Raw genomic sequence first — 25,324 nt, forward strand, 5'->3', positions numbered from 1 at the left:
CCGAGCTCCAAGAATAGACTTGGACACCAACAAGAGACTGGTCCCCAAATCTTTATCTCTGTGGCGCTCTTACCTCCCCCATGGAATGCCCTTGTCCCCCTCCTCACAGAAGACTTATGGTCAGGTGGCCAGACCTCCATGTGACTGCCAGGTCAGCACCCAGGGCCTTAGACTCTACCACCCCCCACAATGGACTTGTCTTACTCAGCTCCCAGAGGAAGTGTGGCTGTCTGCATCCCCCCATCCAAGTTGTACCTCTAACGCTTCGAAAATCAGGGTGGAAGCAAACAATGGCTAAGATGCAAGAAGTCTGAGCTGGACCCGAGCATGTTCCTGAAGTCACACCCCATGTAACTGGGTGGTCACTTAACTCCCTGAGCCCAATTTCTTTGGCCACAAAGTGGAGGTAATGGTCTGACCTTGAAGGACTCTAGCTGGGGAGAAAGAAGGAAATGCATACCTAAGGGCACTTGTCATTATTGAGCTGTCGACTTAATCCCTGGTTTTCTGACACCCCATCCAGCCCCGGAGCATCTGTGCAAAGGGTTTCAATTCTGAAAAAGCACTCCTTACATCTGGCCTCTCATTACCCTCCCTCCCTGGATTTATCTCCTCATCCTTATCATGTGTGGCTCTTCTCAGTGATGTTTTATAGCTGCCTATTTGAGTTAAACAACCGGAAATGATATTCGGGGCCTCGGGAGTGTGTACCCACATCGAAGCAACAGAGAATTTCTCAGATGAATCGTAGTCTTCCTGGGTCAGGAAAGCCTCTGACAGTGTTTTCACCTCATTTCCTTGATTCTGGGTGGTCTACGTTCACACCCATCCAACCCTGGCAGCAAAATCACAGCTCAATGGCACAGGAAGGTGCCATCGACATGAGGAAGGGTTTTGTTGATCTTTCTCAGAGGGGAGGACAGCTGACCTGCAGAGGCGGCAGGAAGACCGGGCAGGTGAGGAGAGGACTCTGGGCTGTGATGGCCGTCATCTCAGGTGTAAGCCTAGTCATTGACCCCACAGCTGCCTACAGATGCCTTGTCCCCACTTTGTCACATGAGCACCCAGGGTAGCCGAGTGGGTCTGGAGATCACCACCCTGGGACTTGGAACACTGAAAGTCATACTGACCTTGACCTACTGTGCTAACCTAGAAGCTCCTGCTCTGCCCTCAGATGCTTTATTTGTTACGTGAGGAGCAGGAACTAGACCCGAGACTTCATTCCTCCCTCCAGCAAGTGTTTATGAAACATCTACTACAAGGAGACCCTGTGTCCTGAGCAGACAAGAGAGCAGGTCCTGGGTTCAGGGTCTCTAAATGTAAATATTAATAACATGTGTCTGAAACATTCTAAACTAGAGCATTCCACAAGCTCTCACAAGGTGTCAGGAGCAATGCTAACTGTGGCATGAGGTGGGCACGATTCCATCCTTACTTTAAAGATGGAGAAACCAAGACACAGAGAGGTTAGGTAATATCCTCAAGGTCACACAACCCAAGACTCTCCTCCAGGGTGGCAGGTCCCCAGAACTTGAGGCCATACACACCACCCTGCAGTCAGAGCAACTACAACCAGCCTGTATTAGTTCCTCACTGCCGCCATAACAAATGACCCAAACCAAGTGGCTTAAAACAGCAAACATCTATTCTGTTACAGTTCTAGTCCTCAGAAGTCAGAAATGAGCTTTACAGGCAGAAACCAAGGTGGCGGCAGGGCTGGTTCCTTCCAGAAGCTCCAGGGGGAATCTGTTCCTTACCTCTTCCAGCTTCTAGAAGCTTCCAGCATTCCTTGGCTTGTGGCCACATCATTCCAGTCTCTGCTTCCATGCTCACACTGCCTTCTCCTCGATCGGATCTTCCTTCATCCCTCTTCTGAGGATCCTTGTGATGACATCAGGCCCACCTGCATAATCCAGGACAATCTCCTATCCCAAGATCACATCTGTAAATTCCCATTTGCCATGTGATAGAATTGCCACAGGTTCTGGGGATTCGCACGTGGATGCCTTTGGGGCCTTCACTGTCTATATCATCTCAGCCGACAGCATAGCCCCATGACAGCCTGTCCTGGACACTCATGATTTACTCCCCCACGGCTCAAGGGAGAAGATTCTGTCCCATTTTACAATGAGGAAACTGAGGGTCAGTAAGATTAATCAGCTGGCCTGAGGTCACCCACCTCCTGAGTGGCAGAGCCAGGGTTACAGTCCAGGTCTCTCTGACCCCTGAGAAGTCCCAGGGGCCCTGACTCACTCACTTCCCACTTATCCCCAACCCCACTCTTCTCCAGAACACAAGGCCTCCAACCCTGTGGGAAACACTCCTGCCCAGAAGGACTCTCATCCCCAGGACTCCTGACCTGGACAGGTGGGGCCTGGTGGGCAGTGGGTCTGCAGAGGGCGATCTCTGGGGGCCCTTCCCCAGGCAGCCTCTCCGACCACATGTTCTAAGGGTAAGGAAACCCCTCACGACTACCCCTCTGGGCAGAACCAGCAGTAACTGGGCAGATCAAATGCCATTCACGTTCCCTATAACCAAAGTGCCATATTTGCAAGTCTTAAGGGGCCAAATTGATTTCCTTAGGCTGGGGTAATAGCCTGGAAGATTAGGGCAATTGAAAGCACAGAAAGTCCAGGATTTGTTTTAATCTGGGATGTGAGACACACAGACATGGACATGGCTGCCATTGAAAGAAGTGTGTTAACGCTCACAGATCCCAGAGGAGGGGTCATACCAGACAGGGCCACACGGGGAAGCACAGGGCCTGGGGGCATGTGGGCAAGAGCCTTTATTGTGGTTTCTGTGGGATGGAAGGGGGCGTGGGCAGAGAAAGCAGGTTTAGGATTGGCTGGTTTGGATAATTTTAGTGGGTTCTGGGGCATCGGCTTTCCTTAGTTGGCTGGTACTTGCCCTGGCGTGACTGGAGCAGGAGGATAGTAGCCCGGAGTATCGGAGTCTAAGCAGGTTCTCGTGGGTAGGGATTCTGCATTGGATGGTTTGCATTTGAAAGGCACCCTCCCCTTGGAGCTATCTCGGAGAACTGGCTAGTCCTGGGAGGAGGAACCCCCAGGCTCAGCCAGGCCCCAGATGTCAAAGCATCAGAATACAGCAACTCAAAGATATGGTAATACACGTTTCCTCTGAAATAAACCCAGGGAGGTCCCAGGGCCACCCATACAGAGGCTTCTGTACAAAGGAGAAGGTTCCCCATCCTTCAGGCAGACACAGCCTTGAGCCAGGCCCAAGGCTTGGCAAGCAGGTGCAGGCTGGATTGCAGCACCAGCTCAGCAGCTAGGCCAGGCACCCTTGAGCAGCGCACAACCAGCCCAAGCATTCAGAGGCCCTGGGAGGCCACGCCCTCCCCGTCCGGGACCTGATCCAATCAAGCCAGGGCCGGGCGACTGCATCCCATGGGGACAAATGGCTCGGCCGCTCTGAAAGCGCCCCCAGGGACAGCGCACCCGCAACTGGTCTGGATCCTGCTGGCTTGTGGTCTGCACACAAGTCCAAAACTTCCAAGCCAGATGAAGCTATGTTTCAAAACCCTTGGGGGATAAACATCGTGCTCATAAAATACCAGCGAGGGATGAGAACCATCAGAGAAGAGCAAATGATGCCTCAAGAGACGTGCTGTGTTCCAGGGTCTGCCACCTCCCCGGCACAGCCAGGCCAGACCTGGACCCTTCCTGGGGCTCCCGCAGGCGAACCCCATCTCTGAGTTTTCTTTCCCCAAACAAGGAGGAGGCTTCCTTGGAGAAAGCAGTCTCCCCCATTAGAAACTGCAGAACAAATCGTTTCCCTTCAGTTTCCCTCTGCAAGGACCAGAGGGACCCTCCAGAGCACAGCAGCGTGTGATGTGGCTGAACTGTCTGTTTAGCGGAGTTTTTTTTTTTTTTTTCCCAGTGAAAGAATGAAATGAAGGGATATCCTAACCTCAGGCTGTAACATGTTCTGTGAGAGGCCATTTCAAAGCAGAAAGGTCAGCCAGAAGGAGAACGCTGTTTCTAAAACTGGATCCCGTGGAAAAGCAGTCCCCAGAAGCGGCCTGAGCACCACTCCCCAGATGCCAAGGAGGCCAGAGCGGGCTGTGGTGCAATCAGGATGTGTAAATGGAGCCTCCAGATCTGGTTGAGTTCTGCTCTTTTTCGGACAGATGTTTCTGGAAGTCATATTCGACTGTGGCCACCCCACAAAGGCCAGATTGGAGGAACCCCTCTCTGCCCACCAAGCTCAGCTTTGGGGAAGACTCAGACCCCAGCGGCCCATTCTCCAAAACCTCTTCCCCCTGCTGCCACGATGCTCCCCTGACGCTGGACCCAGATGCAACGGTCAGAGCCCACATCTAGAAACAGAGTCACAGCTGGCAAAGACAACAAGCCCAGCCCCACAAGGACCCACCCAGCCCCCCGCCTCCCCAAGGGGGACACTGCAGTCAGCTGTCCCTTCAGGAGAGCCAAGAGTCCCCCAGCCTGGGATGTCCTGGTCCAAATGCACAGTGTAAGAATTTTACAAGCAAACAGTCCCCAAACCAAAGCCAAGCAGTCTCTGTAATAAACCACGTTTCCAAACACAAATTTTTAAAGCATAAGGGGGTGAGGCTAACAGAGAAACTTAGAACCAAGCAGGACCATGGAAGTCACCACAGCCTGTCTCTGTGATGGGAACAGGCCCAGATAACTGTGTCACCATGGTGACACAGATGCAGGGCTGGGGCCTCCGCCATGTCCTGCCCCCTCGTCCTATCGTGCAACTCCCAGAGGCAGCTGCCATCCCTGTATGAAGAAGACACGTCCTTCTCCTAAAACACCCTGGAGCCAGCCTTTGAAATCCTGTGTTTTAAATAGTCAGGAATTGCCTTAGTGACACACGTTGTCCCAAGCCTCCCAGGCTGAGAAGTAATTCTGTGATGGTTAATATCGACTCTGCACGTCTGACCAGCTGCTCCAGTGGAAGGAAAGTTGCAGGGTCAAGGGTCTGCCTTTCTGCTGCAGCAATTTGGAAGCAGCAGAGAGCGTCCAGAAGCCTCGCGTGTTGTTGGAAATGGACATGCAGAGCAGCCAGGCCACCGGGAGGGTAAAGGCGGCACCGGAGCCCCCATTGGTGCTATTGCCGCTGCCACCATCAGTCACTGCTTCCTTGTCTCTGGAACTTTCCACTGGGTGCCGAGGTGGCTCTCATGACAGTGGCTACCGCCAACAAGGCACAAAACTAATCCAATGCGGGTTTGAGGAGTACTACATATAAGCACGTCGGCCTAGGAGCCCCCAGCTGAAAGAGGATGGGCACCATTGGATGATACCTGTGGGCCCCATGGCCCTCTTCTGTGAGGGGGGACAGGAGCGGGGCTGCTGGCCGGCCTCGAGCTGGGCCCACACCAGCCCCAGCGCTGAAGCCCAGACTGTCCCGGGCAGGAGGAGCATGGCAGGGACCCCATGGAACAAGGGGTGGCTCCATGGAGGCCTTGAGTTGAGAGGAAAGGCCATGTACCTGGAAACCCAGCTCTTGAGTTGGGGGCATTAAAAACCCCTTTGGGGCTTCCCTGGTGGCACAGTGGTTGAGAGTCTGCCTGCCGATGCAGGGGACTTGGGTTCATGCCCCGGTCTGGGAAGATCCCACGTGCCATGGAGCGGCTGGGCCCTTGAGCCATGGCCGCTGAGCCTGCGCGTCCGGAGCCTGTGCTCCGCAGCGCGAGAGGCCACAACAGTGAGAGGCCCACGTACAGCAAAAAAAAAAAAAAAAAACCTTTGGTTGGTGGAGTAGGAGGCCAACATCTCTACCCCCGGGGAGAAGATGCTAGCTTGAGTGCCCTCCTGTGATAATTTCATCCCACCCCGAGCTCGAGCAGGCTCAGACCACAGCCTAAAGACCTACAGCCAGCCTCCCCAGCGGAGACAGGGGAGAGGCGGCTTCTCATGGCAGGACACACATTCAGGGCATCACCTCCAGGAAGCCAACCTTGACTGCCCTCTGCTGCAAGACAAGGGACTTCCCAGGGCTCCTGTAGCACCTGGGCACATCGCCCGCCATCCACGCTCTCAATACACCCTATGGCTACCTTAATGCCATTTGGAGCAAGATGGGTATAAAAGCTAACATCCCACTGAATTGTAATTGTGTGTTCCCTTGTGTTTGCCGTTGCACACACAGAACTTGGCGAGGTGCCTGCCCATCATTAGGGCTGAAATAATAAATGTCGCAGATCCAGTAATAACAATAATAATGGCCAAAACAACTGCGGGCTCTGGGCCAGCACAGGCGGACTCTTTACCTGCCTGAGCCCAAAAATGCTGTGCCCTGGTTGCATGTGATGAACCATTTAGATGGGTTAAATTCCTCAGCCAAAGTCAGCTCACTGTCCAGGGACAGAGGCTGTAGGTCCCAACACCCTCCACCCAGCACTGCGGTGAGCTCAACACAGGGTGGGAGGGGTGAGGGAAGGGGAATTTCACCCGTGTATCAGTGCAGGAGACGAGCGCAGAGGGCCAGGAGGCCTGAGAACCAGTCCAGCGCGGCCTGGACAGGTCACGCCCCCGCCCCACCGCAGCTGTCCTTTAAAAGGTATAATACTGAGCGGACGTCACAAGCATTCTAGCACTCTCTCGAGGAGCCCTGGAAACCTCCTGAGCCTGGAAAGTGGAAACAGCAGCCAGAGGACTCAGTGAAGACAGGAACTCAGAGATGGATGGAGGTGGGAGCTCATGAGACATTACCCGGGGAGGTTCCTGGAAGGAAGGACAAGCCAGCCACCCCCTCTGTGGCTGTCCCCTGACCTGGGAGGCATCTGGAAGCATCTGGCCGTGGTGTGAACAAATCGTTCCGGCCCTGAGGTATGTTTGGACGGACTGATTAAGTTTCATTAAGCAGTGTTAAACAGTTAATGCCTGCAAGACCACAGGAAATCATGATTAAGTCTAAACGAAAGGCCACTTGGAAATTTCACTTTCAGGCCTAGATTAGTTACAGACAATTCTATCTGATTGGACTGAACTGGCGTTTAAATGTAAATGTAAGCAGGGACCAGGATATCCGGAGGTGTGGATAATGACTGACTCAGGGTCAGAAGCAGAGCGGGTGTGTGTCCAGTGGGTTTTGGTCTCTCTCGGTTTGTGCTAGGCGGCACATTTGCCAGCATGCTCTGTCTGTCCAATTCCCTCCCCCACCCACCCATCCCTACACACTGAGTTTGGGCTGCTGTACTGCATTTCTCTGGCCACTACGATAGGTCCCAAGATGAGCATGTAATCCCAGCTGAGCCAATAGATGCCATAGAATTTTTGCAGTGCCTCCTGGGAGAGAGGCCTAGAGGGAGGTGAGACCGGAACAACAGCAGCCATCTTGCCACCATGAGGGTGCAGCCAATGAGAAAACAGGAACGGAGCAAAGCCAATGCAGGAAAGGAAGAGAGTGGGCCTGGGGAGACTGTCTGAACCCCTGGATGGAGGCCCCCTTTCCACCTGGGTGCTTGGGTTCTCTGTCACTAGCAACTGACAAAGATGTCCCAACCAGGACTCCACTGATGTAAGCCACCCCCTCCACACCCCTAGAGATAAAGACCAGAGATGCGTCTCTTGGACTTTTAAAGGAGCTTTCCAGCAATTTGCTCTGGGATTATTTTGATGTGTTTCACACCCTTCTTGAGATGCAAACAGACCCAGCACTGGGGCCCCCACCCAAGCTTTGCTTTGCGGGAGGGAATTCGAAGGGCACGGGGGCTGACCGGGTCCCCCCAGCTGGTTTCTCTCCTTCACATACATGGACCAGGGCCCGGACTAGGGCAAGGCAAGTCAGGCATTGCACAACCCTGCAAGTGAGCCCCTCCTTAAATTTCACGCCCCAGGAGCCTCACTTACCTTCCAAGGCCCAGCCTGGTGTGGACGATGCCTCGTCAGAGCAGCGTGGGGTCGTGGGCTGCTAGTGGGCACTGGGACCGGTTGATCCCGAGTTCTAACCCTGAGTTGCCCACACTGGCTGGCCCCCAGGCAGGCCTCTCAGGGCTTTGCTTTTCTCATCTACATGGTGACAGGGGCCTCCTTGTATAATTCTTCTGAGGGTGTCTGGCAGTAAGCCAGTTCCAAAGACCACCACACGCCTGCATCTGGCCAGCCTGAACCTTCCTCCCAGCAAATGAAGCTATTCTGAGGCCAGGGCAGAGCCAGGAGGTGCCTGCTGTCTGCTCACCGGTGACCTCGGCAAGACCCAACGTGCATTTTTCTCTGTGGCTCCTTGGGATGCCTGCGCTGGGAAGAGCATTTCAAACAGAGGGGAAATCATTCCTGCACCAAACAAAATGAACATCCTCTGCTGAGGCTCCCTGGGACACAGCCGCCCCTGAGGTCTGTCCAGGCTGGCGAGACAGGGCTGCGACTCCCCACCTGACCTCTGGGTCACAGAGGTGTCCTCCTTTACCCCTGGGGCCGAGTGCCACACTTTGCAACAGCAGGAGCCCATCTCACCCCCGAGTGCTTGCCGAGCAGCAGCTAATTAATCCCTGAGCAACATGTCAGATGCCCTATGGTTCCCGGGGAAACAGAGAGACAACCTGAAACTCAGAGTGTGACCTGTGGTCAGTCCGCAGGACGTGGGGTGGCACGACGTGGAGAACGGCTCAGCCCCTGCTGGCGAGGAGGCACCCTAACCCTCCACCAGACAGAGGGACTCAGGCACCCTCAGCTCCCTCCTTCCCGTGGCCTCCAGCCTAGGACCTGCTGGTCCTGATGTGGACAGAGGAGAACCAACAGAAGGCTCTGATGGAGAAATCCGAGTGTTCCTGGGTCTCTCTCATCCCTGCCACCTGCCCGGGGTGTTGGTGGGCACCCCCCAGCTCTGTCCTCATCAGCATTGCCCCCCACACCATGAGGTCTTCACGGCGTGCCCACAGCCGTCCTGGGGAGCACAGGGAACCAGTCCTGACCAGCCCCGTGGCCCAGAGCCCAGCCCTGCCACAGCTGGGAGCGCTTCCCTCTCCACGCCCAGCCTCTCCTTCCTCTTACAAGTGACAACGGAACCATCAACTCGTTAGACTGTGTGATCACATATGCACAGCCCTTAGCAGGGTGCTGGCATGGAGCAAGTCCTCTGCAGACTCTAGCAGCTGTGTGTTAGGGTCTCTGTGAGGGGTCACGGACTCCGCTATCACACAGCTCAAAAGGGCACTTCCAGGGAGAATCATCTAAAGGCTGAGGATGATACACTGCCCCGTCAGTGTCATAGAATGAGGAGGAGAAGGCTGAGCATGGCTACAGGGGGTCGGGCACACGGGAGGGGGCTTAAAGCACTCGGAGGATGTGGGGTGGCCTTGCCCAGGGGCAGACAGAGAAGTCCCAAGCTGGGGTGACAATGGTATACGCAGGGGCAGTGGCCAGAGCAGCCAGAAGAAAGGTAGGGGATGTTCTGCCCCAGAGTTCCTGCTCTAAAAGGCCATAGGATCCCCAGAGCTGGGAGGAGCGGGACCATAGCTGAGGGTCCAGGAGGGTGAACAGTCTGTCAGCATTCAAACGCAGGGCTATGGGGCGAAGGACCAACTGCAGAAGCCACAGGAGTGCAAAATGATGAGTCCCTGAGCCCATCCATCACCAAATACCAACCTCCCTCCCTGCCAGACACAAGGCTTCAGGTGACCATAAAATGGAGGGCTGGGGCTTCCCTGATGGTGCAGTGGTTGGGAGTCCACCTGCCGATGCAGGGGACACGGGTTCGTGCCCCGGTCCGGGAGGATCCCACGTGCCGCGGAGCGGCTGGGCCCGTGAGCCATGGCTGCTGAGCCTGCGCGTCCGGAGCCTGTGCTCCGCAATGGGAGAGGCCACAACAGTGAGAGGCCCGCGTAACGCTAAATTAAAAAAAAAGAAAAAAAAAAAAAGAAATGTCCCTTAGGAGACAAAACAGCCCCTGGTGGAAAACCTCTGGATTAGTGAGAGGAAGAGTTAAAGGCTCCCTTTCAAAAGAGAAAGAGAAAAAATAATGAATATTCTTTCATTCTTCCCACAGACATTTATTAGGCAGTTATATCGCGCTGGGCACTGGTGACACGTAGAGTTCACAGCCTGAGAGCATTCATCTACAGTAGAAGAGGCACTCAGATGTACCTAGATGTTTAGTTCTTTAAATATTGCTCCAAATCTATTAACCTCTTAAATATGAAATGCAATCTTTAGGAGCCAGCATGCCATCTCCTCCTTCAAATCTTCCCCAAGCTGGGGGCCCAGTGCCCCTCCTCCATGTACCCCCAGAAGCTGTGTCTGCTGTGCCTTCTCTGCAGGAACCTGAGTCTTTTTTTTTTTTAATAATTTTTACTGGGTGGGGTTATAGTTGATTTACAATGTTGTGTTAGTTTCTGCCGTACAGCAAAGTGACTCAGTCACACATATATACATATCCATTCTTTTTCAGATTCTTTTCCCATATAGGTCATTACAGAGTATTGAGTAGAGTTCCCTGTGCTCTACAGTAGGTCCTTATTATCTATTTCATATATAGTAGTGTGTATATGTCAGTCCCAATCTTCCAGCTTATCCCTCCCCGACCTTTCCCCCCTGGTAACCATAAGTTTTTTTTTTTACATCTGTGACTCTACTTCTGTTTTATAAATAAGTTCATTTGCACCATTTTTTTAGATTCCACAGATAAGTGATGTCACATGATATTTGTCTTTCTCTGTCTGACTTACTTCACTCAGTATGACAATCTCTAAGGACACTGAGTCTTTATTCTCCACACACCCCGTTTGTGTCCTCTTTCAGGTTAAATAAATCTCCCCTGATCTCTTTTTCACTTTGCTGTTTTATAGAAACAGTTGGCATTAAATGGAAATTTAATAAGAACTCAATTATACATCTTGAGGTTACAGGAAGGAGAATAAACAACCATCTGTTCACGAGCTTACCTCATAGCCCCAACCCTGTCCAAACTAGACCTTGGTCCTGTTCATTCACGGAGGGCAGAGCTGGAACACAGAGAGACAAGAGAGGAGATCCTTGGGTCCTGAACTTCCGAGGACCCAGATCCAGGGACTGGGAGGCCGGTTAAGAGTGATTTGTAGTATATGCCTTTTTTTAACCTTTGCCGACATCAGAACCTACACCCACCCCCTACTGCCACGAGGTTCTCCAGAGTCTACCCTCAGATCCCAGGCACAGAGCACAGAACCCAGCACATCACACGTGCTCCGCAAAGGTTTGCAGAACTGAAATGAGCTGAGGCTGATACTGTTGCTTTGTTATTTCTAGGAAGCTTTCTAATTTCATAGAGAAAGGTTCCATACTCCTATCTACATGAAGTGGTTCTCTGCCTAAGGAAGCCGGTCATCGGTTCCATGGCCTCAGCTCACACAGCAGCAGCTCCCGAACTGCAGGAGGAGCCTCAGAGGGCCAACAAACACCCCTCCCGTTGCCAGCCTGCCACCCGAGCCCCGGGAACAAGGGCTTGGGTGACCCTCCGACCACCCACTGACTCTGATGAGGAAGAGTGTCTCCCTAGCTGTCTCCTGGGAGCAACAGCAGCAAAGCAGCCCCAGTTACCCTCCAGAGGAGGCTGTCTGAGTCCATAAGCCTTGTCAAGTAGGGGCCTGGGGACCCATCACACAGAAACATGGTCCAAGAGCTTCCTCCGAGAGGGGCAAAGGGAGGCACTCCACGTGAGGCCAACATGCCAAGTAAGTGCTCTGTGCTGTTAATTAAAACCTGAAAATGGAGCTCTGGAATTTAATTAACAACCCAAGGGCAAAGAACAGAGGTTTTGAGGGGTTTTTTTTTCCTAACACATCTAGAATCCTTCATTAACAGCTGGAAGTGTAGATTGCTTTACGTAAGCAATGAACAATAAAGCAGAAAAGGCACCTGTCATTTCTGAGGGTCACAGTCTCCACAGCCGTCCATCACCGATCACCCCTCACTGGAGAAGGACGTGCCAGCCAGGGTGCCTCAGGTGGCCGAGGTTGTAGAGCCTGGAGCGGGGGTCCCAGCAGACTGAGGCTGCAGAGAGATGCCGACTGCAAACCAGCAGGAGGGCTCACAGAATGACCAGACATGGATGGGACCACCCAAGTCTGTAAAGCTCCTCCTCTAGCTCCCGCACCCTGCCTGTGGGCTGGGGGAGTGAAGGGTGGTGGGGTGGAGAGGGATGGCCTGTAACTACATCTGGCTTGGAGGGACCCTTGGATCTGGGAGGCACCACTGGTCCCTCTTCTCCGGATGGGGGAACAGGCTCTGCGAGGCTGAGTCCCTCACTCTTGGAACGCAGGTCTCCCAGGTCTTGTGTTTCTGCACATCTCAGAGAGGCACCTACAGCTTTGGTTCCAGACGATCTTTTCAAGGGTGTTTAAATAGCAAGGACACCGGAGAGATCATCTCCCTCCAGGACAGAAGCAGTTTTCTTTGCATCAGTATTGTAAAGGTAACGTCTCCCCGCCAGGGCAAGAGCCAGGCAGGTTTGCCTGTAGCCCATTCAGAAAGATCAGGGTTCCCGAAGTTGGGGTCCTCAGCTGTGAGGTGAACGTCCTGCACACAGCATCTAGGCCACCTGGCATCACACGTGGGGCTGGGGGATAAAGAGGGACCAAGGAGATCAGTGAAGCTGGTACTGCCTGCCATGCAGTAACAACAGCCTTTGTCTCTGTGCCGGGGGTCTCATGTCTTCTGCCAGCATCCGTGGAAGGGCGGCGGGCTGCTCGCAAGTAGGGAAAAATATTAGACCATCCACACTCATTGGCGAGTGACACGCGTCTGAGGTCACACAGTCAAGAAATAAGCAGCAGGCAACACTCCTACACTGTTAGTGGGAATGTAAGTTGGTGCAGCCACTATGGAAAACAGCATGGATGTTCCTCAGGAAACTAAAAATAGAGTTAGCGTATGATCCAGCAACCCCACTCCTGGGTATATATCTGAACAAAACTATAATTCAAGAAGATACATGCACCCCTATGTTCATAGCAGCACTATTCACAATAGCCAAGACCTGGAAGCAACCTACATGTCCACTGACAGATGAATGGATAGAGAAGATGTGGTGTATATATATACAATGGAATACTACTCAGCCATAAAAAAAGAATGAAATCATGCCATTTGCAGCAACATGGATGGACCTGGAGATGATCATACTAAGTGAAGTAAGTCAGACAGAGAAAGACAAATACCATATGATATCATTTATATGTGGAATCCTAAATATGACACAAATGAACTTATCTATGAAACAGAAACAGACTCACCGATATAGAGAACAGACTTGTGGTTGCCAAGGGGGAGGTGGGGCAGGGGAGGGATGGACTGGGAGTTTGGGGTCAGCAGATGCAAACTATTATATGCAGCATATGCATAAACAACAAAGACATAGTGTAGAGCCCAGGGAACTATATTCAATATCCTGAGATAAACCATAATGGAAAAGAATGTAAAAAAGAATGCATATGTACACACATGCATATATGTAAAACTGAGTCGCTTTGCTATACAGCAGAAATTAACACAGCATTGTAAATCAACTCTACTTCAATTACAAAAAGAAAAAGAAAGAAGCATCAAGCTAGGATTCCATCTCAGCTCAGAAGTGTCCCCCAGTCTGAAAGCCTCCCCCTCCCCAACCCTGTCCCTTGGGCACTTGGGTGCACAAGCCAGGGACATCTGGGCTCTAGGGGGTCCTGTCCAGCCCTGCAGCAGGAAATGGAGCCCCAACCTCTGCTGTGAGAGCCAGAACCTTGGAGGGCCCCAGGAGCCCCAAACTCTGAGGGGCGGTCCACACAGGGCCTACCACCTGGCTCCGGGCCCCTCTTGGTAGCCAGCACAGAGGGAACTTTGTTCTGTCTTCTGCTGGATCCCCAGTACCTAGAAGAGCACCTGGCACCCAGCAGGTGCTCAAAAACTATTGGAGAAAGGAGAGGGAGAGGGAGGAAAGACAGACGGGCGCCAGGAGTCAAGGCCAGGCGCTCTTGAGGACAAAGATGGGCTTTTCAGCCAAATCCCAGGGTCCTGGAAAGCTCAGCGTGGGGAGAGTGCCACGTGCAGCCCGCTCACCCCTCTGCCGTGCCCACCTGCCAGACTCTCCTGCAGGTGCCCACACCCTCGGTGCCCGCATGGCAACACCCAGGAAAAACGTGGCGTGTGAGCGAGTGATTGAAGGAAGGACCAGCCAGTGTGGCCTCGCTGAGAGCCTGCAGGTGCGGGGCCCGGATGATGCATTCATGGTCTAGAAGTAGTCGTGGGCCCAGGGACTCTCCATGTCACTGCACAGAGGGGACACACATATAGAAAGTGTCCAGCATGCCTGGACACTTAATGAACACCTGTCAAATGAGGAAGCTCAGAGAACTGAGGTGACTTGCCCAAGAGCCAGCTTCTAGAAAGTGGGGGAGGCAGGACGCGGCCACCAGCGCCCCCAGCTGCTCCTCAAAGGGTTGAGGGCCCCAGAACGCATCCTGGCCCCGGGGAGGGGGCTCCACCCCTCATGCCACCTCCCACCCTGAGCAGGACAGGCTCTGGGCTGGTGGCCTGCGAGCTGCAGAGTAAATGGATCCTGCAGCAGCTGCCTCTAGGTGGGCTATTATGTTACAGAGGCCGTGTCCTGCTGCGTCTTGGGCCCTAATGTCACCTTATTAAGCTTTTCTGCTGGCATGAAATGTTATTCACATCCAGTCTCCGCTCGCAGGGCCTGAACCCCACACGGCACGTGTGCTGAATAATTAAAAGGAAAACAAGTTCCCCAGCAGAACTGTGTGACCTTCTCCAGGAAGACACAGCCCCAGGGGCTGTGAGCTTCTGACCAAGGGTCTAAATGACCCAACAGCCAGGCCACCTCTGCTCGCCCAGCCCCCCTTTCAGAGCAGCTGGGGGCAGGCTGCAGGGGACGTGGAAGATGCCCCACTCTGCCCCAGGTGAGGCTTGGTTTCCGGAAAACATGGTTTGTCCGGGGATTGTGTTTTCATTGCAATGTTATCTGATGGGTTCGGTTTGGGGGTTCAGAAAGATAAAGATTTTTTTAAGCCAACTGTCAGGCTTCCTGCCTGCCTCTGTCCTTGTAGAGCAGTAGAGACCCCGGCCGGCTCTCTGTCTGTCCCCTGTCCTGTCCTCTGGTCCAGCGAGGGAGTTTCCTTGGCTTTTGTCTGCTCCGGCAGGCCAGCCCGCTGTCTGGGACCCAAACCTGAGGGCTTGCCCGGCAGTGTGTGTGTGTGTGTGTGTGTGTGTGTGCGTGTGTGTGCGTGTGTGTGCGTGTGCGTGTGCACTCTGATCTGGGACCAGAAGTGACAGGCAGGGGACTCCCCTCCCCGACACACACACATGCTGGTGCTCCGCAGCCTCTGGGGTCCACAGGTAAGCCAGGGGAGGCCTTGGGAATCCCACAGCCCTGGGACTCACAGGTTACCCAGGTATACGTCAGGAGCACATTGTCCTTTGAGTTTTGGTCAAAATGGACCCCAGTACATCTCTCATGCCCGTGGGGTGTCCTGTGCCCTCCCAAGATTCCTGCAAGTCCCTGAGGTTTCCGTCTTCAGACTCCCACCTGCTTGCGTTCTGGCTTTCACTGAGCTCTCCAACTCATTCTCTCCCTCATGTCTTGTCTTTCTTGTCTCTGGGATGCAGCTTTCATGATTTTCACACCACCCCCGTGCTCCCACACACCAGGCATCTCAGTGCATCAGTCCTTTCTTCTGAGGGCTTTCCCAGCTCCAAGGGGACTGGTAGAACCAGCCAGAGTGGAGGAGCAGACATCCTTTGGCCGTCCAGCCACTTCTCAAAGGCTGGGCTTTCTGGAGGCTTCTCCTGGGTCATGAAGCAATTAAAAGCACCCATGATCAGTCAAATTGGATCAAGAAAGTTCCCAGAACAAAATAGGACTCAACGGTTTAGCTTTGGAGGCCCAAGTAGCAAGCACTGGGGTAGGAAGTTCATCCCAGCACCTGAACCTACATCACTGTGCAAGAAAAATGCCAGTGTGATCATCATCAAGTGTTTTAATGAGCTGGGTGAGGCCCTGGACCAGCTCTGTCCACGGAGAACCCTGGAGATGGCACTGCCCTTGGACATGAGCTGCCCGGCACTCAGCTCCCTGCACACTGGAGTATGCCAAGCAGATCACACGGGCTAAGATGCTGGTGCCCAGACTCCCTGGGCCCAGTGAGGACCCCTAGCGCTCAGCCCTTTCCAGGCCTCTAGGAAGGATCCCAGCCAGGTCAACTCAGACAAGTGATAACACTGTGGGCTTGAGGGTGCGTCAGTGGGCAGCCGTTACCTTGTACCCAGGAGACACATCGGAGTATCTGGAAGCAAAGGGGGCCACCCTGCGGCCATTCACATGCTCCCTTCCTCCCACTGGGTGTCTTGCTTTGGGGGAGACCCTCTTGGAGGGAGACCCTCTCTGAGACCCAGATGTCCGCCACCCGGGAGGGCAGCCACAGCCCTGCCAGCCCCGCCCCCCACCTACCTGTCTCTTTCATGAGTGAGGGGCTCCCGGCCTCCTACCCCATCATGGCTGGCCCAGTTGCCTCCATTCCATCACCCTGGTGGCGGAAGGCCTCTGCGTGATCTGGTTCTTTCTACAGGCCAGAGAAACTTACCTGACTAATTTACCATGTCATAAAGGTGGGGGGAGGCACAGAATCCTGGCGTCCCCTCCCAACCACTGCCACTTAGCAGCATTCCAGGGAGCCAGTAACCCTTAGCCGGGCTGCGGGGTGAGGGGATCCTCTCCCTGGAGCCCACCTCCCACTCCCCATTTGTCCCCAGCAGACTTCCTCCTAAAGCAAGTTTAATGTTGGAAATTAATTCCCGTGTGCTGTCGAAGCAGTTATGTAAGCAGCTTCCTTTTAAAGACCTGGGCCAGAGAAGGGACCTTGGGAGGCACTTACATAAGCTCAGAGATAACGAGCTGCTGTGCTGAAGGGCCCTGAGCCTGCTCCAGGCCTCCAGTGCAGCTGTCGGAAGGCAGAGCCTGGCGCTCAGCACAGGGCAAGCCGGAGCGGGGCCATGCAGGGCCCACCTGGCTCCTGCCACCACTTGTAGCCCCTGTTGAAGTGCAGGACCAGAAACAGAGGCAAAACAGGGGATGTTTATAAACCAGGCTTTTCATGTGCCTTCCAGGAAGCGGCCAGCAGGGGAACCTCTACAGGGAGCTCCAGGGTTTAGGAACAACCTTCTCTGCTCTCTGTCCCCACCTGCCCTCACAGGTCCAGCCCCTCTGCTATCTGTAAACCTGCTCTTCCACAGCAAGGAATTTCCTACAGTGCCTTTTTATCTCATAAGGGAATTTCCTTCCCGGTACTTTGTACGCCTATAACTCAAGCTTACCCCTGATTTTTTCTGGGTCAGACTAAACAGAACTTCTCAGAAACACTTCCAGCACACAGTAGGCACACATAAAAATAGTTACTGAAAAAAGAGAAGCCAATGACCCTTGCATGTTCATTCAACCTCCCTACGAATCCAAGAATTGGAAATTAAAATGTGATTCCTTTTCACCTTTCAAATGGGTCAAAATTTTTAGTAAATTAGAAAGATACTATTCCAGGCCAATAAAAACAGAGTGAAACAGACACTCAGAGACACAGAGGATGGGAATGTAAACTGGCATAACCACCTGGAAAACAATCTGTCACTTTGTATCTATCAGCCAGGGAGGCCAGGGTGTGCTACAGAGAAAAACAACCAGAATGGCTGGTAGGAAAGTTTTGATCCTTTATTATACCACATGTCTGGAGGAGTACAGTTGTTATGCTGGGGGAGAGGGGGGTCTGCAGGCCATAGCGTTCCTCACTCCAAGGCCCACGTCGACAAAGCAGGAAACACCTAGAATGCGCCAACCTCTGTGCAGAGGAAAAGGAATATGGCAAAGCAAGAACTGCCTCTAAACTTCTGCCCGGTGGTGACACACATCACTCACCCCTACTCATATTTCATTGGCCAAAGCAAGTCACGTGCTTTGACTTCTAACACAGCTATAAGATGGCTGGCTGGATAGGTACATAGATACATAAATAGATAGATAGATAGATAGGTAGGTAGATGCATAGATGGGTGGATGGATGCATAGATGCATAGATAAATAGATATAGATATATAGATACAGAGATGGATAGATGGATGGGTGGATGGATGGATAGACAGATGATAGATAGATAGATAGATAGATAGATAGACAGATAGATAGATAATTGGATACATAGATTATGTTCCATGAGAGGAGTATGGATTTTGGTCTGCTTTTTTCATGGCAATAATTTTTATGTTTTGAACATCACTTGGCATACAGTACATTTTTTGGAAGGAAAAGATAGATGGATGGATGGAGAAGAGGTGAAAGAAAGAGGAATAACAAAAGCGAAGGTTAAGTCAGAACTAAAAGGAAACCTATACATGGGAGAATGGTTCAGAGGAAAGGTATCTAACCTCTTCATGGCTGGATGGTGTTGGGAGAGAAGGTTAGTTTTTAACTGAAACCCAGTTGTGTCCCCAAAGTATGTATTTGGGTCATTTGGAACACTTTGACCTTTGTTTTGTAACTTTAGTTCCAGAGAAGGACCAAAAGACTCCAGAGAATCTCTCTCTGGCCCCCTCCCTCCTTTTCTTTCTTCCAGCTCCACAAAAACACAGTGAATACCAGCTCTATCCGATATCATACCAGGCGCTGAGGACACAGACACACTTCCACCCATCAACATGCCCCGGGGCTTCCCTGGTGGCGCAGTGGTTGAGAATCTGCCTGCCGATGCAGGGGACACGGGTTCGAGCCCTGGTCTGGGAGGATCCCACATGCCGCGGAGCAACTAGCCCCGTGAGCCACAATTACTGAGCCTGCGTGTCTGGAGCCTGTGCTCCGCAACAAGAGAGGCCGCGACAGTGGGAGGCCCACGCTGTGCGATGAGGAGTGGCCCCCGCTCGCCGCAACTAGAGAAAGCCCTCGCACAGAAACGAAGACCCGACACAGCCATAAGTAAATTAATTAATTTTTTTTAAAAAGGCAAAATTCCTTTAAAAAAAAAAAAAGTTGCCCATAGGTTTGTGGAAGAGACAAACAAGTAAAGAGATCTTTGTGGCACCACAGGGTAAGCACAATGACAGAGGTAAATCCAGAGAATGTTGGGATCAAGAGAACCAGCACCTGATAGTCCCGGAAGACCGGGGAAGGCTACCCTAAAAAGGCTAACCTAGTTCAGGTGGCACCTCAACTAGGTCCTGAAAGATGACGAAGAGTTAGCCAGGTAAACACTGAGGCAGAAGCTCACAGGACAGGAGTCTTAAGGAGGAAAATCTTAGGAATTTATTAGTCAGGATAGACCAGACGCTGTAACAACAACCTCAACATTTTAGTGGCTTCACAGAAATCCAAGTTATCTCTTCATCAGGCAGCAATCCAAGATGACACCCCTGGTCAGGTGATGCTCTGGTTGACTCTCTCCCAAGAGGCCCAGGCTCCTTCCAGCCTCTAGGTCCTTGCAGTCACTCTCCACTAATTGGAGAGTCCTCGTTCTCGGTTTTTCACACTAATTAACCAGCTTGTGCCACAGAAATCAAAGAGGTGAGGCAAAGACCGACAGGGAAAGTAAGTGAGCAGCTGAAGTTCCGCCATAGGCCTTTCCTAGAAGCTTATCCGTCCATCCATTGCACGCAGAACATACACGCATGCACACTGGCACATGTGGGCAAATGCACTCATGCATGCACAGGTGGGCCCAGTCTGCCATCCCGGGGGTAAGAAAGTTGGCCGTGCACTGGGGAGCCCCATCTGCCTCCTCACCAGCCTCCTGCTGGCCTGGGCCCCTCTCTCTGGCCGCCCACTCCTTGAAGGACCAGCACCCACCCTTCCTCTGATGGGCCTGTGCCTCGTGCAGGACCAAGAGCTGGTGGGCTTGGTCAGGCACAAGGGCGGCTTCAGCCGTGGCTCTGAGCTGCCTGCTAAGGTCCTGCGAGAGTTGGCTGGGGGCAGGGAGGGGATGAGCTGCAGGAAGGAAGCCAAGTGGAGCCCCACTCAACAGGCAGCAAGGAATTTCCCGGGCGGCCCACAGCCCCGCCGCCCCACAGGTGGGCTCGCCTCTTGCCTGGAGGGGCTTCTGGCACGTGGACATCCTAGTCTCCGTCCCTCTGGCTCTGCACACGCCCGTCTGCAGCTGCCCACAGCCCCCTCCGCTGGCCCCTCACCACCCTCCCTCTCTGGGCTCCGATGGAACAAAGGGAGCTGACAGTGGGAACCTCGGGCTCCAGCCATGTGGGAGGCAGTGTGTATCCACCAACAGCTGGAGTCTCTCTCAGCAGCACCGAATCCAGAGAAAGGATCCAAGCATCCTCCCCTCCACAGCCCACTTCCCGAGGCGTGGGTGCTCTTTGGGCCCCGAGGAGGACAGGAAGGTCCCTGAGAGGCAGAGAAGCCCAATGGTTGGTTCTGGCTTCCTGGCCCCAGTCCACCACCTGCTCTGCTGGACTTTGGGCAACGTATTCATGCTCAGTGCCTCACCTGCTGACTGGATAACACAACTGCCACGCGGTCCCCACGAACGTGGCGTGGGAGCCCTGTGCGGTGCCTGCCACACGGGGAGGCTCGTAGGTCAGTGGGGTTGTAGCAGCCCCTCCCCCAGGAAGGAGAAGAGGTGGGCTCGGCGTCGCCAATTCCAGGAGGGCCGTGCCCCCCACTTCTCCCTGCAGTGCCGCCCCAGACAGCTGACCTCATCTCCGGGAGGAGGACGGGTGCCCGCATTCCCAGCAGGAAGCCGGCCGTGGACCTGCCGCCAGCCGGGCTCTTCATCCTCACGGAGCCCCCGGGGGGCCCAGCTCTGTGGTCTCAGCAGGGGATGAGATGCTGTCCCCAAACTCAGAATCACAGCCTAGAGGGAGGGACAAATGCCACCTGGGCTGCCGGCAGATCCTCAGAGCCTCTGAGGTCGGGGGTGGGGGCTCTGGTGATTCTGGGCATGTGTGGTGACAAATGCTGGGGGTCGTGGTCTGCCCAGCCCCTTGCCTGACCCTCTGCAGCTGACCCATAAAGCCAGTCCCAAGGCAGGCTGTCTCTTCTACCCCAGTCCCCAAATCCACAGACACTGTTTCCTCAGGACCAGAGCTGCTCATCCCAACTCCCAGGGAAGAGCGTGGAGGAGGCCAGATACTGCACGACCTCTGGCTTCTGCACGAGGACTCCGGTCCTGCTGGGCCCCCCAGAGCCAGCAGTCGGTCCCTCCAGAGCAGCTCCCATCACCCTCGGCCTCCCTGATTCCACAGACGCAGAGCCGGTGGAGAGGGGCCACAGCCACTCTCGACACCGAAGCTCTGCTGGGCACACGGCGTGTGCAAAAGATCAAGCCCCCTCCTGGATGAGGAGTGTCCACTCCACAGAGAAGGCAGCCCTTCCCATGCTCATGATCACGCACCCTGGGACAGCACCCCATCCCCATGTGGTCCTGGGCACAGTGTATCCACATTCACTGTCCCACCCTGGGAGACAAGAGACCTGGGACAGGCCATGACCACTGCCCCAGGCCCAATAATTGTCCAGGGCTGGCCACAACCCAGCAAGGCCCATCAGATCCTTCCACGAGATCTGCTTCCTCAGCTTGGCCAGAGGGAACCTCTTCTCCCTGTGAGAGATTTCCCACCACTGGGAGGGAGGTTCCCCCAAGACTGGGTGGGGCTGAGATGTGGAGAAGGTCAGAGCCCTGGATCCAGCTGTGCAGGCAGCTGGATGAGCAGGGATTCCCAGCACCTGGGCCCCATTGTGTGTGTGTGCATGTATGTGTGTGTGTGTGTGTGTCTCTGTGTATGACCACCTGTCTGTGTGTGAGCACGTGTGACTTTGTGTGTGTGCCCATGTATCCATGTGTGTGCACATAAGTTCTTTCTTTTCTCCTTCTGTTTGTTTAATTTTGCACAAGCTGCTTTGACGCTTTCAACTGAAAAAATCCCAGCCAACCCACACATGAAGCAACGAGCCTACCTTCCAAGAACTTCCAGTGCTGAAGACGAGGACTGATGCTGATGCATCTGGAATTCTGAGAATCCAGAGGTCAGAGGGAGCCTCTCAACTCTGCTTCTGGCTCAGCCCCTCCCTGGACCACACTCAACCCTCAGCCAGAGCTGAGTAGCTGAGTTTAGAACTTTCTGTCTGAGATTCAGCTCCAAGAGCCAGCTTGAGACATACACACACACACAGGCACACAGTCACATTCAGACACACACACACACCCGTGAGGCTCTAGAGACCTGGGCAGGGGCGTCCACCACCTGGGCATCATCCCACCTGCCTGGCTGGACAGGGGCCTTGAGGCCATTGCCAGGAAGGCCAAGTTTGCACGAGGAAATCCACATTTTCCTCCCAACACTGGCCCGAGCACTCAGGCAAAGGCCTCCCCCGCGCAGAAGGGGCCTCAGCATCCCGCCTGACACCCCATTGTCCTCCCTCTCTCCACCCACCTGCCAGCTCCAAGCCCCGCAGGAGTGACACTGGTAACAACTAGACACACGGGCAGAAACCCACACGAAGACTCTCACACATGTGTGTACATCCCGGGGAAGAACTAAAATCCCTGCTCCTGTCACCATGGCAACCCAACTCTGAGCTGAGGCGAGAGCTTTAATTGGAAGTGCTTATTTGGCTGAAACCCCAGGAATAATCAACAGGAGATTAGAAACATTAAAAACAAGCAGGAGCCACAGAGCATCTTGGAGGAGATGGCGGCAGAAAAGACAGTGCCTCTGGAAACTCTGTTGACGGGAGTAAGAACCGTCTTTATCGTCTGCTGAGGGCTGGTGTGACACCAGGCCTGGGCTGAGCATGTCACTGAATCCTTCCAACAGCACTTCCATCATTTCTCCCATTTTACAGGTGGGGAAACTGAGTCTTGCAGAGGTTAAGGAGGTGGCCCAAGTCCACACGGGATTTCAAGCCATCCTGGAATGACTCCAAAGTCCACCATGCCCTTGAGCAGTGTGCAGGGCCTCGTGTCTCCACCAGCGTCAGGTCCCAGGACCTGCAGCTCAGGCACGACAGCTGATCTCCCAGGGCACCCCGGCCGCCAAAGCCCACAGCTCAGCTGGCCTGGGCTGGGTTGACCTCCAGGACACCAGCCAGCGCCTACCTCCCCGTTGCCGCTGGCTGCCTGCCTCTGCCTCTGCCCCGCACTCCGCTCCCAGCCACCAGCGTCCACCCTCCAGCCTGCCGTGGGCCTGATGACCCCTGGTGGCAGCTAGGGGGCACTGCACTGAGATGTGGGCCTCCTCCCAGACCCCAAAGAGGGAAGACGGTGCTGGTCCCAGGGGCTCCCTTAGGAGAGCCTCCTGGGAAGGTGCCAGAGTGGGGCAGGAGCGGGGGGCAGCTTAGCCAGCACCTAGCACCTTTTTCAGGTGATCAGGAGTGAAGAGAGAAGCCAACTAGCACCCCAGCATCTGCTGGGCACTGAGATGCTGCCTTGTCCACCGGTAAGTGGGCTGTGGCCTGTGGTCCTTCCCACAGTGCAGCAAATGCTTCTGCAGGCACAGGACCCCAGGCTGGACCCTATGCTGGACCCCAGGCAGGGTCAGAGATATGGAAGTGCCCCGCCATCCCACTCCAAGCCCTGGAGCCAGTGAGGACCACAGGCAGGGACCCCAGACCCCGAGCACTGTCTAAAGCAGAGTTGGCAATGGTGCTGCCTAAGGACAGGCTCCCAGGAACCACCCTCACACCAAGCGCCCAGAACTCCAGTTTGCTCTGCAGCATGATTTCTGCGCACAGACGGTGCCGGCTGCGGCGCTGGGACGCGAACACTGAGCAGCACCCAGCAGACGGGCGCAGACAGAGCCGCCACAGTGGCAGCCGGGAGAAGGGTCCTTTTACGCAAACGTTTATCCACCTGGCAATTGAAATTTCTTTTTCAAAGCCCCTGGCATTTACTCAGTTGGCGTCTGATTAAATTTTCCCTGCTTGAACTACTCAAATGTGCAAGTCAGTGTTATTCCAAGTAAGAGGACTTGCAATTCAAACAGTGAGGGAGCAGCGTGCAAAGCAAGTGCCATTCCACAGGGGAGTCAGGCACAGAAGGCTGCCAGCCCATCTCGGCCCATCCTGCAAAGCTGTCCATTGGCAGCTGCGTGGTGCCAGCAGCTCCTCTGTGTCCTGTGCCGCAGCGACCTGGGCCAGCAGGGGGTCTCGGGGCCCGGAGGAGACTCTAAAGGGCCCACACCGTGGTCCTGGGACCCAGGCCCCTGCTGCTAGGAGCCATGGGCTCTGGCCTCCTAGGGTCCCAGGACCACATCAGCCCCACATGGAACCCTGCAGAGACCGGAGGCATCTGGGGTTCCCACCTCCCTACCAAAAGTGGGGAACCAAGGCCACCCCTACCCGCTTGGCTAGCTGTGCCTTTGGTGGGCAACACCCAGGCCGTTGGGTGGGGACCACAGGCTCCCTCTGCCCTTTTTCACGTCCTTCACGGAGAAGTCAAGACAGGCTGGCCTGGGTAAGTAGGTGGCCATCCCCTGCCCAGGGCTGTGGGCCACCCAGACGGGAGGGGAGACATGGAGAGAGAAGACCCAAGTGGCTCTGAGGCTCAGACCTTCAGCCCCTGAGGCCCCAGGCAGACCCTCCTCTCCAGGAAAGATGGGCACCGAGAGGCGGTTGATGGGGAAAGGGAAGGAGGAGGGAGGGAAAAGGATCCAGGGCTCAGAGCACAGAGTCTGCTAATGGTGTGGCTTTGGACAGGTCCCCTCCCTCTGATCTTCCTTTTCCCCATCTCTTCGATAGGATGGAAGCAGCAGCTTCTCACAGGCTGTTTGAGAACCAGATGGGCCGCTCACTGTGAGCCCCACGTGGGAGCTGCTCAGTGAGGTTTGTGCGTGGGCCCCCTACAGGCTCTTCCAGAGACCCTTCCCCCTCGAGGCTGCCTTGGTGGTCAGCAGGGGGAGGGGCTGCCCCTCCCTCTCCACCCAGGACTTAGCTTGACCTCAGCCCCATCCGGCACACCCGCTCCACTTCTGCTCTGGCTGCGTGAGATGGACCCCTGGAACGCCTGCTTGTCCCCCGGGGTTTTTCTCCTACCAGCTCCTTCCTCCAGACTTGGGGACCGAGTTCTGCTCATCCTGGGGGACCTTGAGCCTTGGGGATGGGGTGAAAGAAAGAGAACAGTCTCCCAGGGCCCAGGGGAGCTAGTCAGAGAGCATGAGTGGGTGGGAGGGCCCTTGCAAAGGTCCCCATGTGGGTTCCAGGGCTGCACCATTGAATCGCTTTGAAGGATATTGCAACCATTCAAAGAAGCACAGTCCCCGGAAAATGGGAGGGGAGGACGGCACTGACTAATCGGGCCACGCTCCCTCTGGGGGTTCTTGATGGGCAGCATCGGGGTGCAGTGCAGGTCACCTGCACTGCCAGTTGGCGCCCCCAT

Source organism: Mesoplodon mirus, assembly GCF_964341445.2.
Source record: "Mesoplodon mirus genome assembly, chromosome: 3".
In the NCBI taxonomy this organism is placed as follows: Eukaryota; Metazoa; Chordata; class Mammalia; order Artiodactyla; family Ziphiidae; genus Mesoplodon; species Mesoplodon mirus.